This window comes from Ambystoma mexicanum, chromosome 13 (assembly GCF_040938575.1).
Source record: "Ambystoma mexicanum isolate Mex_15411 chromosome 13, UKY_AmexF1_1, whole genome shotgun sequence".
Lineage (NCBI taxonomy): Eukaryota > Metazoa > Chordata > Amphibia > Caudata > Ambystomatidae > Ambystoma > Ambystoma mexicanum.
Window position 1 is genome coordinate 166,458,642 of NC_090938.1, and position 18,590 is coordinate 166,477,231.

Below are 18,590 nucleotides of genomic sequence, written 5' to 3' on the forward strand. Positions count from 1 at the left end.
GGTTGCCCGGCCATATACGCCTTCTGGACCCTAATCAACAAGAAAGCAGCCGAAGCAAACATTATACTGGACGTGCAATCACCCAAGGCGTGCATTTTGGGCTCATACCCTAGGAGCAAGAAGAACAGGCCCCTGAACAGGCTTAAGGACCTAATGTACATTTTGGCTAAAAGACGCATCACGATGGCCTGGAAGAGCCCCGCAGCCCCCAGCATCACGACTTGGTGGGCGGACCTGCAAAGATGGTCCGCAGCTGTAACATGTGCATGGGAACTGGCGCAGCGACAACAAAGCACAGACACCTCTGATGACCTATTACATTGGGTGGCCCTCACTACGTCACTGTTCTATAGCATTGAAGACAGCCCCTTCGGAGAGGACTCGGACAGCCAGCATTGATCCCCATCGTATTTGAACTGCAGCCCACCTGTGTGATCTTGGTCCAAGGGGGAGGGAGGGAGGGAAAAGGGGAGTTAATATAATCATACAATTGCTTCGAAAATGATACTGTGTTGCATTGTTTCATTGGAAAATAAAAATAAATTAAAAAAAAAAAAAAAAACTCTTCTGAACTTCATCAGTGGGACCATATGTACCCTTCTTACATCTATCCTGTTGAAAGGGTGACTAAACACTGTTCACAACACAACTCTATGTACTGTCATGTCAGTAAAGTCTGACTTTACTCAGCACAACTCTCGACCTGGGAAAACAAACAACAAGGAAAAAAACAAAAAAACAACAGCCAGTAATATGTCCCATACTGTTGTTCTACTTAGTCAGCACCAATATCTGCCAGGGTAAAGCTTACCGTGTACCACAAGTCAACATAGGGCCTCATTACGACCCTGGCGCTAAGTGAAAAATGATGGCGGTAAAAGATTACCGCCATCGTTTTCCGCTAGGTCCGATTATGACCCCTGACCGTTAACTACGATGCCATTAGCGGCATCGTAGTTAACGCTGCCGCTAACTGCACCAAGGACGCGCGCACGCGGCATCCCACACCGTAATCACCGCCATGGCGGAAAGGTACGCGAATGCCGACCCAAGCGGACATGCACCTAACGCCATCACCCAGCCCGTAAAGTACCTTACCGCCAGGGGAGTTGCTAGGTCTAGAAAAGACCCGGGGCTAAGCTGATGTCGGAAATGTTGGGACTGGGGGCTAGCTAGTCTTTTGGCTGTAGCTCCTGAGATTCTATCCGGGGCTACAACCAAAAGACCAGGGGCTATAGCCCCCTTAGCCCCCCCCCTAGCAACGCCCCTGCTTACCGCCATGGCGCTAGTAACGCCATCGCGAACCAACCGTAAAGGGCCTTGTGCAGTGAATCCAGCTGCCACAGGTGCACAGAATCAGCACAGGTGGAGGCAATACAGACTCAGGAAGTAGAAAAAGAGCACACCCAACCCCTTCCCAGACCCAGTCACACTCCACAATGATACCAATAGGACTAGCAATGTTGGGGCAGGAGGACCTGATAGCAATGCAAGTGCTACAACTTCAACTACAACAACAACAACAACAACAACAACAGGCTGCACAGAGGAGACGCAGGAGGAGAAGGAGGGCAAGGCAGGGCCAGCAAGCCCCACCAGCACAGCCAGTGCCACCACATCGGCAGCCCCCAATCCCACGCATCAGAGCCAGTCCATTCAACCTCACCGCTAAGCAGATCCACACCCTGTACCGACTGGACCGGGACACCATCACCACCATTGTGGACATGATACACCACGACATTGTCAGCATGATTGAAACACCCACCGCCATCCCCCCCTACTGAAGGTCGTGGCTGTGCTCCACTTCCTGGCCACAGGCACCTACCAGCACACAGTGGGGCACTTGCATGGCATATCACAACCATTATTCTCACGTGCACTGATCCAAGTGCTCAATGCCCTCCACAAGCACACAGACTACCACATCTCATTGCCACGGTCTGCCCAGGAGATTGCTAACACCAAAGTGGGTTTCCATGCACTAGCTGGCATACCTGGTTGCATTGGTGCCATCGACTGCACCCATGTGGAATTGGTGGTCCCACATGCCATGGAGGTACCGTACCGCAACCGTAAACTATTTAACCAATCAACGTGCAAATGCTCTGTGACTCCAACAGGATCTTCACACATTGTTGTGCCCGATTCCCCGGATCAACCCATGATTCAATGGTCCTGAGGAACTCCACAAAACCATGCTACATGGAGCGACATGCAGGCCCAAGATCCTGGCTACTCGGTGAGTCTAATGTCATGACCATGGAAATGCGAAGTGGGTAGGTGATCGACGTACCAATGCATACTTCACCTGGCAGAAAGAGGGGGGGGATGATGCATACTTCACCTGGCTGCGGCTAGCAGTAGCCAGACCATACCCTGAGGCAGCACTTACGTCATCTGACAACTGTATACATGATGCCTGACCTAAGCAGCCCTAACATGGGAATGAAGTTGTGTCCCAACCATGACACAACCATCTGCAAGTGTATTGTACAAAATGTGACAACATTGACTCCAACGAATAGCAGCTACATGCACGTCACCAAACACCATCTACTGATAGGCCTGTCCCCCATAACTGCGCACAAAGGAGGCACATGACGGACAGGAACATCAATACACCACAACTCAGACAGCAAGGCCCACAAACTGTCCACATTGACATCAGTATTGTTCACTGGGGTCATAATGTGCCAGACATCAATGTAGCAATCATGTGAGCGTTGACCTCACAGGAGACGTGCCAGGTCACCTGAAATACGGCCTGAACGGACACAGTGGATGTGCACTCACAAGGCACTTGTCACCCCTTCATTGTGACTTGGCATGCAAAACAGTACATGAGAGCCATGAACATATACCGGTTGCATAGTGTGAATCCATTAGTGCGACTAAAAGTGGTGCAAAGTAACAGTCTAATGCAAGGCATGGCGTCACGTCATGTTCAGTAATCATTCTCATCCCTGACACATACATTGTTGTCCACTTACAGGTGATGCAGGCTATCCCCTGAAGAGGTGGCTCCTTACACCAGTCCGGAACCCACAGAACCAGGATGAGGAGGACTTCAACCGTGCCCATGCACGTACCCGTGTGGTGATTGAGCAGGCATTCGGCCTACTGAAGGCACGTTTCCTCTGCCTCTGCAGGTCTGGCGGGGCACTCCTGTACCGCCATGAGAAGGTTGCTAAGATTGTGATGGCATGTGTCATGCTACACAATATGTGCGTCAGACGAAATGTGCCCCTGCCCCCTGACGCAGACCTGCAAGCACCTGGCGATGAGGATGATGAGGGTGGGGATGGTGCAGCACCTCAAGGAGGCAGCGATGCACAGGAGGGGCGTGAAATGCGTCAGAATCTCATTGACCAATGCTTCTAGCACACACGTCGTGTGCGTGTGACATGGAGAGGGCACTCGGGCCAATGTGTGTGTCTTGAAAATGCCCACTGCGGACTATTCAACAATAAAGCACACATACGCAATGAGCAATGTCCACACATATGATTTGTGCAAAACAAAAAAGTGTATTGTGATTTCAAAAAGGAATGACACACCCCCTCCACCCTCCCACCTCCCCCCTGAACACCCCAACACACCCCCTCCACCCTCCCACCTCCCCCCTGAACACCCCAACACACCCCCTCCACCCTCCCACCTCCCCCCTGAACACCCCAACACACCCCCTCCACCCTCCCACCTCCCCCCTGAACACCCCAACACACCCCCTCCACCCTCCCACCACCCCCCTGGAATCCCTATGAAGGTGTGGTACTGTCTGTGCAGCAGTGTGTGAAGGAGTCCTGCTCAACTGTCCAGCCACTACTAACAGTCCCCTCCCCTGACCCCCGGGGCACCCCTGCCCGTGCTGCGCAGATTCCTCCGAGATCTGCGGATGGGGCTGCTCTGTGCCGAGCTGGTTGATGAGGAGGGTCCTGGCTGCACGATTGGACGCGTGTCCCTAATGGCCTGTACTAGTTCTGTGAGGACGTGCCGCACAGCAGCGAGCTCTGTACAGATGTCCTTTGTGGAGGACTCAATAGCATCCGTGACTCGGTCCGCACTTCACTCCATGGCAACACTTGCACCCCCACACTCTGCTACGTGTTCATTAAGGAGAGTGGATAGCTGCTGCTGGCGGGTGACTATCTCTTGCAGGGTCTGCTGGTTGCGCTGGCTCATGCCCAGTGGCATTGCCATGTCCATTGGGCTGCTCGCCTCAGGCTGCGGGGATGGGGTGGCTGGCCAATCCTCGGCCTCCAAATGCCCCTGTGTGGCATCCGCCTGCAGGGGGCTTAGGGATGTGTGGGGGGAATGTGGGTGGGCAGTGGGGCTTCCATCATCAATGTCCTCGATGCTCCCTGCCTCACTGTCTGAGGATGCTGCTATGGCAGCAATTTCCACCAGGGTGCTGCTCGCAGCGGAGCCTGTCCCTTCGGTGGGCACAATTGTTGACGTGTGCGGTGCTGCTGCTGCGTCTCCAATGACTGTTGTGGTGGCTGTCACTGGCCTGGCCTCTTCCCCTGGCAGGGTTTGTGGCTGGTGGTGTGTTTTTCCAGGGACGGCTGAGGTGGAGGCTTGCGGCCTTGCCACTGTTGTCCTGGCCCTCTTGGTGGCTCTGGAGGCAGTGGTGTCCTCATCTTGGAGGTCTGAATCAGAGCCTGTGGTGGAGCAAAGGTGGGATACTGTTATTGATGGGTCTGCGGACATTGGCCGTGCATTGTGACGAGTGACATCTTAACAGTAGGTACATGCAGAACATTTCCGGCAGGGGCATACAGGTTTTGTGCCTTTTGTGTGGAAGTTGCATGGTGGTATGTGGGTGCCAGCAGTTAGGGTGTGCATGCTGCATGTGTGCAGGGTGTATTCCGGATGTGTCTGTGGGCATTCTCCTGCCGATGTGTTGCATATGCACTATGGGTCAACATGGTACTTCACATGATTGAACTTTGTTGCTTTTAGCATGGCTTGATTTGGCCACCTACCTGCATCTCCAGATGTCGGGACTCCTCTCTCCATCCCTCTGACTCCTTCGATGCTCTCCATCCCAATGGTGGAGGCACATATTTCTTCCCATACCTGAAGCTTGATGGGGGATTCTGATCCACCCCCGGTTGCCGTCCCCAGGTTCCGGTTTGCTGAGAGTATGCTCCGGACCCGTAGCCTCAGATCGTCCCAGCGCTTCCTGCACTGCTGTGCAGTGCAGGGTACGGCCCCCACCGCACTGACACGCTGTGCCACCAAGGCCCATATGGCCTTCTTTTGGACTATTGCCGGCCTGGTCATCTGCGTGGAAAATACTACTGTAGCATTGTCCTGCAGTGTCTCGGCAAGCAGGTGAGCTCCTCACGTGTAAAGCGGTCCTGGCGCTGCCGGTCGCATGCCTTCTTCACAACTTTCGGCATTTTTGGGTGGGTAATAGGGTGGGTGATGGGTTTGGAAAGGTTTCAGGGTCGGATCTGGTATGGTTGGGGAGGATGGCAATGGATTGTGTTTTTAAAGATGGCCGCCGTGCTCCTTCCCGTTCCGCCGCGATGACGCTACTTCCGCTTCCGCTTAATTGCGGTCACAGCTAATTACGTTCACCGCTAATTACGGTCACCGCTAATTGCGGTCACCGCTATGATGGGTGGCGGTAGTGCACCATGCGCAGCGTACGATGCCGGTAGGGGCCATTTTGGGGTCTTTTACGGCATCGGGTTCTCTGCATTACCGCCATGGCATAATGCTCGTGCGCGATGGGTCGGAATGTGCCGCACTTTACGGCATCCGGCCATGGCGTAAACGTTAATTACGCCATGGCGGTAATGTTCGGTACTTAGCGCCAGGGTCGTAATGAGGCCCATAGTCTCTTGACCGTGGTTCTAGGGGAGAGTCACAACACCTATGTCAGACCACTCGGTTTCTGAAAAACACAAAAGAAAAACACACTGAGAAGGTATCAAATCGGGGGTAGAGACAGTCCTAATCCCCTATTGGTGCCTATGTTTGTATCTTTCACTTAGACAACAGCATTCTACATTCTTAGACTCAGCATTTATTGTTATATGTCATCTGTATGTATTCAAACTGTCCAAACTATTATTAACAAAACGTCATATTCTAAGTTCAAATTACTGTTCCCATGATACCTGGTATATTCCACTGTTTTCCCTAACGGATATCAAAATACAGGGTCATAATTTACCTCAGGCTCATGCGCGTATTACCACCTGTGTATATCTACAGGCTCCCACATTCAGGTCATAAACGAGTTACTCGTCCTCTTTAAGTTGCTCCGTTCAGTTGCGGTGGCCGTACTATTCAAGTACCCAAACATTTAACTACAATATCATGTCGGAAACACATTCAGTCCACGTGTCCGCTGCTGCTTAAATTTGTGTTGCACTACAATCCTGTTCTGTTCCGTATAGATCAAACAGACTTACCATATTCGGATCACTCGCCTTCTCAATATCCAGAAACACTTGTAATAGCCGTCACAGCTCCTTTCACTACAGTGTGTGTTCTTCCTGTGCATTTTATCACATGATTCCATCTAAATTGTACTGATCACGTGCTCCATGTCACGTGATCCCAGCCAAATCATACTGCTCATGTGCTCCGTGTCACGTGTCGTTCGCACATCGGAACGTTAACTCTATTGTACTGGGAGTTGCATCTCTGCCTCATCTAATCATTCATAATAATTATGGTTCTCCCGCAACCATGTAAAAGGCAGTAGCCCTTGTTGCATGACTGTACTTGTCTCTACTGGTCACGCGTACCATTAATTATTAAAATGGTGTCTCAGGACGTACACTCTTGTTTGGCCATAGAACACCATACTGACATCCTCCTTTAGGAGAGCTCAACAGGTTGCACCCCTCAATGTTTGATGGCACTAGCAGCTACCATCCATCAAAGAAAGAGGACTTTCATTCACACTAAGTAAGTGCCTTGCAATGTTGCATATAACAATTATACGATATACAGCTAATGCTTCCAGTTGACCTGTTCATTAAGACCCTTAGTTGCAGAGTCTGTTAAAAAATCAACCATTGTTCCTTATACTGCAGTTTTTTTCAAATCAGCCTTGCTGTAACTCGTCCTTTCCAATTGCCACAAGACTGTCCATTTCAATCCTTCTACATCGTGCTCCATCATCGCAAAATGACTTGCCACAGGAGCAAATGTGTTCTGTTTACGGATACAACTCCTATGTTCACTGTCCGTGTGGTAACTTTCCGTTCCGTCATGCCTATATATATTTTCGGGAATGGGCACCACACAGCATAAATTACATGAGTTGAGTTGCAATTCGTGAAACCAGTTTGTTGCCAAAGTTTCAGAAGTCCCAAATCAACCTGTTTGTTCTCCGGGTATATTTACAATTGACTCATTTATCACACGGGGCATGTCCCACTGCTGTAGGAAGCCACCAAATGTGTGTAATGCTCATTTGTTCTTTAGATTTCGAGGCAATGTCATTCTTATTCAATAGTTCCTTCAAATTTGGAGCTCTCTTGTAGGCACATATTGGACGTTCCAATGGACTTCCCCCACCCGTCAGTACATGGCAATTCTTTTTAATGATTTTAATTACTTCATCGGATCTCTCGTTGAAAGTGCTCACAAACACTATGTCCGTTTTGTTCTGATTTTTGGGGTGGTATTACAATAGTGCTTCTCGATGATTGTTAATTGATCTCTTATATGCTCTTTTGACAATTTTCTTAGGATAATTTGTCTAAATCAGTTTCATTTTCAGTTGTTCCGCTTCATCCTGAAAGGTGGAGTTCAACGTACTGTTCCTCTTTAAACGGAGAAACTGTCCGAAGGGTAAATACTCCCATGTATGTCTGGGATGAAAACTGTTGAAAATTAGCAAGGCCTTCTCATCTGCCTGTTTGTGAAACATGTTCACTTTCAATATTTTTTCATCTCTATCCACCCAGATCGTGATATCTAGGAAATCTATTTCTTCCGTACTGTAGGTGGAAGTAAACTTTAAATGCTGATTCTGTTGGTTGATCCATTCGAAGAACTCCAGGAAGGAGTTTACTGTCCCTTCCCATTCTATCAGGATGTCATCAATAAATCTTCGCCATAGGGCAATCTTTGAATAAAATGAATTTGTGGTCTGATAGATGTATTGTACCTCAAAGTTTTCAACACAAAGGTTGGCTGCTGTAGGTGCCACTGGAGAGCCCATGGCCGTGCCATGAACCTGATGATATAATTCCTTGTTGAACACAAAGGCCCTCATTACGACCCTGGCGGAATTCGGAAAACGATGGCGGAAATGCAATACCGCCATCGAATAGCGCTCGGTGCGACTATGACCTGTCACCGCAAAGTACGATGCCATTAGCGACACCGTAGTGAACGCCAACGCTAACTGCACCAAGCACGCGCGCGCGCGCCATGCCAAACCGTAAACACCACCATGGCGCAACGGTACGCCAATTCCGACCCCAGCGGACATGTACCTAACGCCATCAAGCATGGCGGAATGCACCATTCCGCCATGGTGAGAAGTACGGCATCGCGAATCAACCGTAAACGGCCCCACTGACTGCCCGTACACCGCTCCCTGCCCACAAAGTACAACTCCCCGTAGGTGCAACGAAGCCACAATGCAACCAGTGAAATGCACAAGTCACCCATGCATGCCAACGAACAAATGGACCTCAAGAGGGGCCAATGGGAGCTGCAGGGCACAGATGCACGAATACAGACGCCATCCCAATGGACATGACCACAGTCCCCCACCAAGAAACGCACGCAAACACAGGCACCTGTGACCAGCAATATTCAGAAAATCACAACATTCCACCAGTCCACCTGGCTGACCGGCATCTGTCACACAAAACCCAATCCCCCGCCCCTGAGCATGACAACATTCAAACTGTCATATTGGCAGCCCCCATCCCTGACCTCACGGGCTTCGTAGGCAAACGCGCCCAGTACAGGACCACGCAACAAAACTCCGAAGCTGGAACCCAATGCAGATCCCCTCACAATACATCGCTCCCCAAATAGGAATATGCCACATCACTTGCAAAGAAGAACGCTACACGGCCCATATCAGAATAGAATTTTAATGCACATCAATATCACCAAGCCCATACAGCCATCAGGCCATGAACTCCAAAACACATTTCACCATTGTGGGCTGCATCCGCAAGAAATGACCAGCCACTACTCGTGTGACGCCCTGTTCCCTCATGGTACACAGAGCCACATACACGTACGAAAAGGCAACATGGAAGCGCACAGAACCGCAGGGCCGTCCCAATGGGGAGGCACTAGTCCAGCTGAAAGGCCGAAATGTTGCTCCGAGCCACCAGTACTGCGTAAGGGCATGTGGCCCATTGGCGATCGTCCCATAAGATCGTAATGCTGCTCCACTGATTAACACGAAGCAGCAGGTGTCGGGAGTAAAATCCATCTGCAGGAGTGGCATACAGATGGCAGTGGCAAAAGGGGAGGAGATACCTGTCAACCAAAAGAAAAGAAACAGAATAGAATGGCCATCAGAACTACATTCGAACAACTCACTTCAATGATCACACTAGATCCACAGCCATATGCATGCAAGCCCACTCCAAAGGATCATCACCACCCCAAAACCACTTGCGAATCATAACTACCTATATCGAGGTGAAAACACCATCACAAACGAGTGTACCTGTGCATGCGCCTGTGAAAACAGAATCCTTCAGATGGGATTGGTAACGTGCATGGACACAAGTGTCTGAAGGCGCGTCGAGACAGGGAGGGCTCAACAAGGCCAGATAGACGATGGTCCCACTATGGCAGCCCTGCATCACATAGCGCAGGGGGGGCGGACAGATCCCAAGAAGCCCTGTACATGGCAAACACTGTATCAAATCACCTGCCCATGCATCCATTCATCATTCCCTCATCCCGTAATGAAAACGCCTGAATATTTACTCACATAACATTAGAAATATCCATTGAGTCTGTGCGTTATGCAGCCTGCAAAATCCACAGTGCCCCAGCACGTAATTCCAGTCTAGTGAAGTAACATGTATTTGGGAACGTCCTGCCTTATCGTCCACTACGCAATTGCGCATCCCATACTATTCATATCAATCATAGCATTCTCGCCATGGCCCCTGTCCCAAGGACATTGAACAATAGAACGTTATATTTGCCGTCAGACCTGTGGGCATCTCCTCGCCGCTAGCTGAAAACCGAAAGCGCCGCCCTTCGAATTCCTCATTTGCAACATCACGTCGAAGAGGCATCTGTGGCCGTTTGAAAACACTAATTAATCCATCGAGTGCGGCTGTGTGTGAAAATGGCAACTGCCTTCACCCACGAATGGGACGCCCCGCCCGTCGTTGCAACTCGGTACAGTGATGAATGAGGGCCCACCGTTACTCGAGTACTACGTTCCACTGACCCTTCACAACTCTGTTCGCGACTGCACAGATAGTATGTGAAACAATGGGACCACAAGAGAATGAACATATCAACCAATGTTACACGGCCATCGGGTACAAATACAAGATTGCAATAGCAAGATGCCATTCCACGAATTGCAGCGTTGTGCGCGGGACGTGCTCGGCCAAAGGGGAGAGCAGTTTGCACAGGTGGAATGAATCACCACAGGTGGAGGCCATTCAGCCTGGAAACACATAAATTGCACAGCCAGTCTCCTCCCACACCCACTCCGAAATGCTACCGGCAGGACTCGCGATGTTGGCCCTAGGGGACCTGATAGCACTGCAAGTACTCCAACTCCAAGAAGAAGACGAACACCAACTACAACCGGCCACACGGAGGAGACGCAGGAGGAGGAGGAGGCCAAGGCAGGGCCAGCAAGGGCCGCCAGCACAGCCACTACCACCACGCAGGCAGCCCGCAATCCCACGCCTCCGAGCACATCCGTTCAACCTCACTGATGAGCAGATCCACACCCTCTACCGTCTGGACCGGGACACCATAACCGCCATTGTGGACATGACACAGGCTGACCTTGTCAGCATGATAGATAGCCCAACCGCCATCCCACCCCTACTGAAGGTGATGTCTGTACTCCACTTCCTGGCCACAGGCACCTACCAGCACACAGTCGGACAGTTGCATGGCATTTCTCAGCCACTGTTCTCACGGACACTATTGCAAGTGCTCGATGCCCTCCTGCAGCACGCAGACGACTACATCTCTCTACCACGCTCGGAGCAGGAAATTACCAACACAAAAGTGGGATTCCATGCACTTGGCGGCATACCGGGTTGCATTGGTGCCATCGACTGCACCCATGTGGAATTGGTCGTCCCACATGCCATGGAGGCCCAGTACCGCAACCGAAAACAATTTCATTCCCTGAATGTACAAATGGTGTGTGACTCCAACAGGATCATTACACATTGTTGTGCCCGATTCCCTGGATCAACCCATGATTCTATGGTCTTGAGGAACTCTACAATACCACGCTACATGGAGCAACACGCAGGGAACAGATCCTGGCTACTCGGTGAGTCTCATTACATGCATGATAATGTGGGGTATGTGATTCGGCAATGACCTGGCAGGAAGGGGGGGGGGGTGTGCGTACGTAGCAATGGCATTCCACATCATACGTTTCTCGTCCACATACAGGTGATGCTGGATATCCACTGAAGAGATGGCTCCTCACACCAGTCCGGAACCCACGGGACCAGCATGAGGAGGACTACAACCATGCCCACTCACGTACCCGTGTAGTCATTGAACAGGCATTCGGCCTACTGAAGACCCGTTTCCGGTGCCTCAGCAGGTCTGGCGGGGCACTCCTGTACCGCCATGAGAAGGTTGCAAAGATGGTGATGGCATGTGTCATGCTCCACAACATGTGCGTACGTAGAAATGTGCCCATGCCCCCTGACGCAGAACTGCAAGCACCTGATGATGGTCATGATGAGGGTGGGGATGTGGCAGCACCTCAAGGAGTCTGCGAGGCACCGGAGGCCCGTGACATTCGTCAGCATCTCATTGATGCATGCTTCTAGCACTCACGCCTGGTGGCTGATACATGGACACGGGATGCGTGGCACTGTGTGTGTCTGGTACATGCACAATATGGACTGTACGCCTATAATGGCCTAGTACACAAAGATCAATGTCCACACATCTCATTGGTTGATCGTGCACTTTTTATGGCATATGTGATATCATGTTGTACACCCTATCGACCCGCCACCCAAGTGAGCCCAACACACCCCCTCCACCCTCCCACCTCCCCCCCGAACACCAGTGTCCAAAGATGCTCATCGTCCGTGGGCAGTCGCTATTGCAAGCCCCCTCTGCGGGTATCAGGGGCACCCCTGCCTGTGGAGCGCAGGTTCCTCCCAGATCTACGTTGGGGGCTGCCCTGGACGGAACTTGCAACGGATGATGTCTCTGCCTGCTCACGTCCATGCATGTCCCTAAGGGTTTGCGAGAGCTCAGTGAGCACACGGCGCACTGCGGCAAGTTCACCACATACGTCTTTGGACGTCGCATGCAGTTCCCCCCTCAGGCTCTCGGTGCTTCTCTCCATTTGGACTCTCAGGCTCTCGGTGCTACTCTCCATTTGTGCCCTTAGTGTCTCTGTGCCTCTCTCCATTTGTGCCCTAAGTGTCTCAGTTGATGTTTCTATGTCTGCCTTAGTGCCCCCACATTCATCGGCATGGTCCTTGAGGAGCGTGGCCAGTTGCTGCTGTTGCACGATTAACTGGTCGAGGGACTGTTGCCTCTGCTGGGCCATGGCCATTTGCGGGGGTGTCACAGAGGGGCTGTTGTCCTCATGTTGCCCTGCCACAGGGCTTGTGGGGGATGGCCAGTCGTCGTCTTGTGGGTGCCCCTGCGTGGTATCCTCATGTAGTACGGGATGGAACAGACAGGGGGATTGGGACAGGTCATGGATGGATCTGACTTCGACATCCCCGTCTTCTGTGTCGGAGCATGCTGCCATCAATGGGGTGTCACCTATGGTGCTGCTGCCACCGGAGGCAGTGCCTTCTGTGGCATCCGTTGGGGGGACCTGTGGTGGTGGTGTTGTGGCCATGCTGGCTGCTGGGGTGCCTGTTGATGTTCCCTCCTGTGTGCTGCCACCTGATTTGTGCTGCTGCCGTGTCTTGATGCGTGCAGCTGAGGTGGAGGGTCTTTGGCCGTCGGTCTTGGCCCTCTTTGCAGGTGTGCTGGTAGGGGTGTCCTGCAGCTCGTCGTTTGGATCGGACCCTGTGGTGGAGTAAAGGAGGGCGAGGGTTATTGGTGGGTCTGTGGGAATTGGAATGGCAATGTATCACATGCATTGGGGTGGTACCTGAGGGTGATTTGGGTCGGGGCCTTGGAGGTGCTTCCATTTGTGTGTGGAGTGAGGGTGCATTTGTTTGGCAGCCTGCAGTTAGGGTGTGCCTGCTGCACGTGTAGTGCGTGTTTTAGGGGTTTTTAATTATTTATGTATTTATTGTGGGTTTTAACGTGCGCTATCAGGCCAATGTGTGTGGACGTTCTCCTGGACATGTGTTTCTGTTGCACTATGGGGACACATGGTGCTTCGAATGGATGGACTTTGTGGATTTAGCATTGTTTCATTAGGCCCACCTACCTGAATCTTCGGATGTCTGCACTCCTTTCTCCATCCCTCCGACTCCCTCTATGCTCTCCATTCCGATGGTGGAGGCACAGATTTCTTCCCAGGGGGTCAGCTTGATTGGTGATTCCGACCCTCCCCCGGTGGCTGTGGCAATGTTGCGGTTGGCAGAGAGTATGCTGCGGACGCGTATCCGCAGGTCGTCCCATCGCTTGCGGCATTGCTGTGGGGTGCGGGGTGCGGTCCCCACCGCACTTACCCGCTGTGCCACCAGAGCCCATATGGCCTTCTTGTTTGCGAGTGCCGTCCTGGTCATTTGCGTGGAGAAGACGACGGCAGCATTCTCCTGGAGGGTCTCTGTTAGCACGGTGAGTTCCTCACGGGAGAAGTGGACCTGCCGCTTGCGGTCGCACGCTTTCTTCGCTACTTTTCCCATTTTTCTTGGTTTCGCTAGGGTGGATGACGGGTTGGGTTGTGTCTCAGGGTGGTGATTTTAGTGGTTGTGTGGTTTTAGTGGTTTTATAGGTGTACGGCGGGTTGTTTCCCGTGTTTTAACTTCCGTTTCCGTATATTTCCGGTCACCGTACTTTACGGTAGGCGCACACTGCGGTGTCCGCTGTGATGGGTGGCGGTATTGCACCTAGGGCGCCGTACGGCGGCGGTGTGGGCCGTTTTGGGGTCATTTCCGCCATCGCGGACTTTGCACTTCCGCCATGCCGTGGTGCTCGTGCCCGATGGGTCGGAATGGGCCGCACTTTGCTCCTTCTTGCAATGGCGGAAACGCTATTTACGCTGTGGCGGTCCGGTCAGTCACTTTCCGCCAGGGTCGTAATGAGGGCCAAAGTAATTTTCCGTCAAGGCCATTTCAACACACCAAAGAATGAAACTATTCGGCGTCACCCCGGTTTGTCTTTTGGCAAGTAGTACATTTTCTAATACTTCCAGTGTGTCATGTTGTGGGTATGCAAGTATAGAGTTCTAGTACATCTAAACTGACTAATAAATGGGTTTCTTGGTCAAAAGCCATATGCTCAATGAAATTGATAACCTCTGTCGTATCCTGTATGTACGAAAACATATTAAGGACAAATGGTTTAAGAAATGTATCTGCAAATTTTGCTAGTGGTTCCAAAAATTTCTCTCTCCCAGAGACAATTGGACGTCCTGGAGGATTGAGCAACGACTTATGTATTTTGGGTAATGTGTAAAACTTAGGAACAGTAGGTCGGGGGACAATTAGATATTCATATTCCTGTTTATAAATCCATTTTCTTTCGAAAGCTTTCAACTTTTTCTCTAATGAGAAGGGACAATTTCTCAGTTGGATCGTCCACTAGCCTGCGGTAGTAAGAACTGTCATCCAGTTGTCGTTTGCACTCCAAGATATAAGCTTCCCTGCCTTGAATGACCACTGCGCCACCTTTATCAGCCTTACGTATGATGATACTATGGTTTTTTGCCAAAGACACCATTTCCTTCCTTTCAGCATTACTCAGATTTTGAAATTTAGGAGGACCAGTCGCTTTTTCTAAACAGTGGAGATCATGCCATACTCTTTTCGCACATACTATGGCCTCTGGAGTGTAATCCACAACCTTTGACTTAAACATGCATACAACTAAAATGGTAAACCTCCTTGTCCAATTTTGGTAACGTGGATGGAACGGCAGGCTTATCTCCTCTAAAGGTTGTGGATTATTGGTTAGTTGCAGCACAGCAAAAATACACTTATTATACAATGATAAAATGAGTGTCCATTTGATGTTTTATAAAAATATCTACTTTATAATTACACAACAGACAATCTAACCACACTACAAAATACAACCCCCCCTGTAAATGAATGCAGAGGACAAAAGGTTCTAAGAATAAAATGGGATGTACTCAGAATACTGGCAGGAGGGTGGTTGGTATGATTAAAAATCACAACAGTTTGTTAGGGTTTCTTGGCATCAGCAAAAGGTTCTTAAAATGTCTCTAGTGGCCTTCTGGGAAGGACCAGGGGGACAGAACCACAAGTTACCTTTTGCTGTTGGTGTTTTTGGTGCTTAACATGGTCGAGTCCGCTTCAGGACACTTTGCAGATTTCTGCGACAGAGTTGGAGACAGGAGTCAGCTACGGGTACCAGGCTGCAAGACGATTCAGCGAGCAAAGCTGGATGAACAGCTATAGGCTGGCTTACATAGCGGCTTGGGATCAGGAATCACTGTCTTGGTGCTGTACAGTGGTTCTGAAACACTGGACGAGACATCTTGGATGTCTGTAAGTGACTGCGGCTGGACAGCGGTCAGCGTTGAGGATGGTAGTGGATCGAGGAACTCAACTGGCTCAAACATTTCCTTTAGGGTGCACTTCAGTGGATGCTTGTCGAGGCACTTCTCTCAGCTTCTTCAATGGGCTTGTGTCGTCCTTTAAGGTGGAGGGCCTAACATTCGGGAGTGTGTTGCAGGTAGCTGCCTTGGCCTTGGTTGTAGGTTCAAAGACTGTCTGACACTCCCTATCCAGGAAGCTTCCTGCAGAGCCTAGCAGGGCAGCCTCTGTACTGGCTGGGTACCTCTCCTGGAGCAGCTGGAGGGTCCTAAAAGTTCTGTTTCTCCCTCTGTTCCCTGGAAGATGTTTAGGGGAGGGATCTTGCTTCCCTCTTTGGATATCCTGGCCTTCCTTCATTGGCGGAAGACGTAAGGTAGACTGTACCTTCAGCCAGGGTCCAGGGTTGAATTCTTCTTTCTTACTTCTTATGAAGCCTTCAGATTATCTGCCAAAAGGTGGGATCCAGCCCTCTTTTATAGCCAAGTAGGCCACAGTGATTAGTGTAGGCTAAGCCTACCTTAGTGAACCAATCCTAAGGTCCCTGCCAACAATCTTCTCTATGCATGTTATGTTATGGTATGTTACTTTGCATTTATATAGCGCCTTATGTACCATTGTTATGGTCTCAAGGCGCTGGTAGGTTGAACACCCTCGGGAACCAAAGTTCAAGTCAGTAGAGAGAGTAGAGAGAGTCAAAAGGTGCATGTAAGCACCGGATATGTGTGCAGCTGGTGTGGCATTCGTGTGATAGCTGCTTCTTAGCGGTAGGTGTGATGGTTGGGAGATCAGGAGTATGTGTTCGTTCTGGCAGGTTTTTATCCAGACCGATTCTGGCTGCGTTAGGCCTGAAGAGAACGCGTAGGCTGGAGGATGTGTAACCAGCAGTGTTAGAGTGATGGGGATTATGAGGCAGATGATGGTATGAGAACAGCTATACCGAATGGTGTCATAGTATCGCTGTGTTCTATTTGAGTGGTGGTGTAAAGAAGAGAATAAGCGTGGAGATGTGATATGGTGGTTTACATTAGGTGTTTGAGATCGGGCCCACTCCGATAGTTCCATGTACTCCATTCATTCTCGTTTCTCATGGGTCATCCGTTTCACCTGGTTCATCAGTTCTACCCAGTTTATTTGTTCCACTGCAATACTACACTTGTTCCAACCCCATACTTCCATACTTCTTCATTCTAATTACATTTTTCATTTAATCGATCCACTTCACCCGTTCCATCGACATACTTTAATCGTTTTATTCAATATATTTGACCCATTTTGTCCACACACTTCACCCGTTCCTTCCTCATGCTTTACCCTTCTCATCTATATACATCGCTCATTCTTCCAGGTCCATCCTCCGTTCCTGCCACCCACTACCCGTTTCCTCCCTTTACTATATCCATTCCTTCCAACCACTTCACCCGTTCATCCACATGCATCACCCGTTCGTTTGATGCTCGACACCCACTCTGTGCTCTCCACCCGATCCGCACTCAGCATTCGCTCCTCGTTCCGCTCTCTACACTCTCTACGCACTCTGCACCCACTCTGCACTTCTACACCCGCTCCGCACTTGTACACCCGCTCCGCACTTCTACACCCGCTGCGCACTCTACACCCGCTCCACACTTTTACACCCGCTGCGCACTCTACACCCGCTCCGCACTCTACACCCGCTCCGCCCTCTACACCTCTACACCTAGTTCTGCCCTCTACACCAGCTCCGCCCTCAACACCCGCTCCGCGATCTACATCTTTCCGCACTCACACAATACTCTACATACGCTCAACACCCTACAATGGCTGAACACCGTCGCACACTACATCTGCTCAACACCCTACGTCTGTTCACAGTACACATGTGGTCATACAGTACTTTGCAACAGAAAAATAAACAGGAACAAGGTGTGCCCCAGAACTAATATTGCAGAACCGTTCTCTCAATAGAAAGAGCTCTGGGCTCACTCCCTTATGCTACTAAGTCCCACTGATCCTCCTGTCTGCTGTGTTCAAAGAGTCTCTCTGGTTAACGGACCTCCCTGTGTGGTTCCTGTTAAATCGGCATGTCCCCCTTGAAGCTGCAGCAAGACCAGAATCTCTGGATCCTGCAAACCACATTCCTGTACCTTATGAATGGGGTCCCCCAAGTGGGGAGGCCTACTGTAAACTACAGACCCAGACATGACAGTTCACAGCCATTAATACTGCGAGGCGGAATCTGGCTTCAGGATGACACTGTTACATATGAATGGTTGTTGAGTTTCCTCTCTACTTTGTTATCCTCTGCAGCCAAGCCTGTGTGGGTGTGTTTGGAGTACCCCCTGTTGGTATGAAAATCTATGCCACCAGTTGCAGGGCCTAACAAAAGAATATGGATGTTCCCTGGAGCATTTGACAGTTAATCCGGCTGACCATGGCAGGGGGAAGGTTGGTCATACCCATTCCAGGAGATGACATTGTGCATTCCTTGGCTGTCACATTCCAACTAAATATGACAGGGGTGGACTGTGCCTGTAGGTATTGTCCAGTCGGGAGTACACAGTACACAGGTCTGTGCTTTGTCGTGGTGTGAGCGTAGGAAAATATGCGTGGATTATTTATTTATTTATTTGTATCTGTAAAGCACGCTACAGCCCAGAGGCATTGAGGCACTGAATTAGCCCCACACATTTTCCTCAGGTCGGACTACCATCAACCGATTTAATTAAA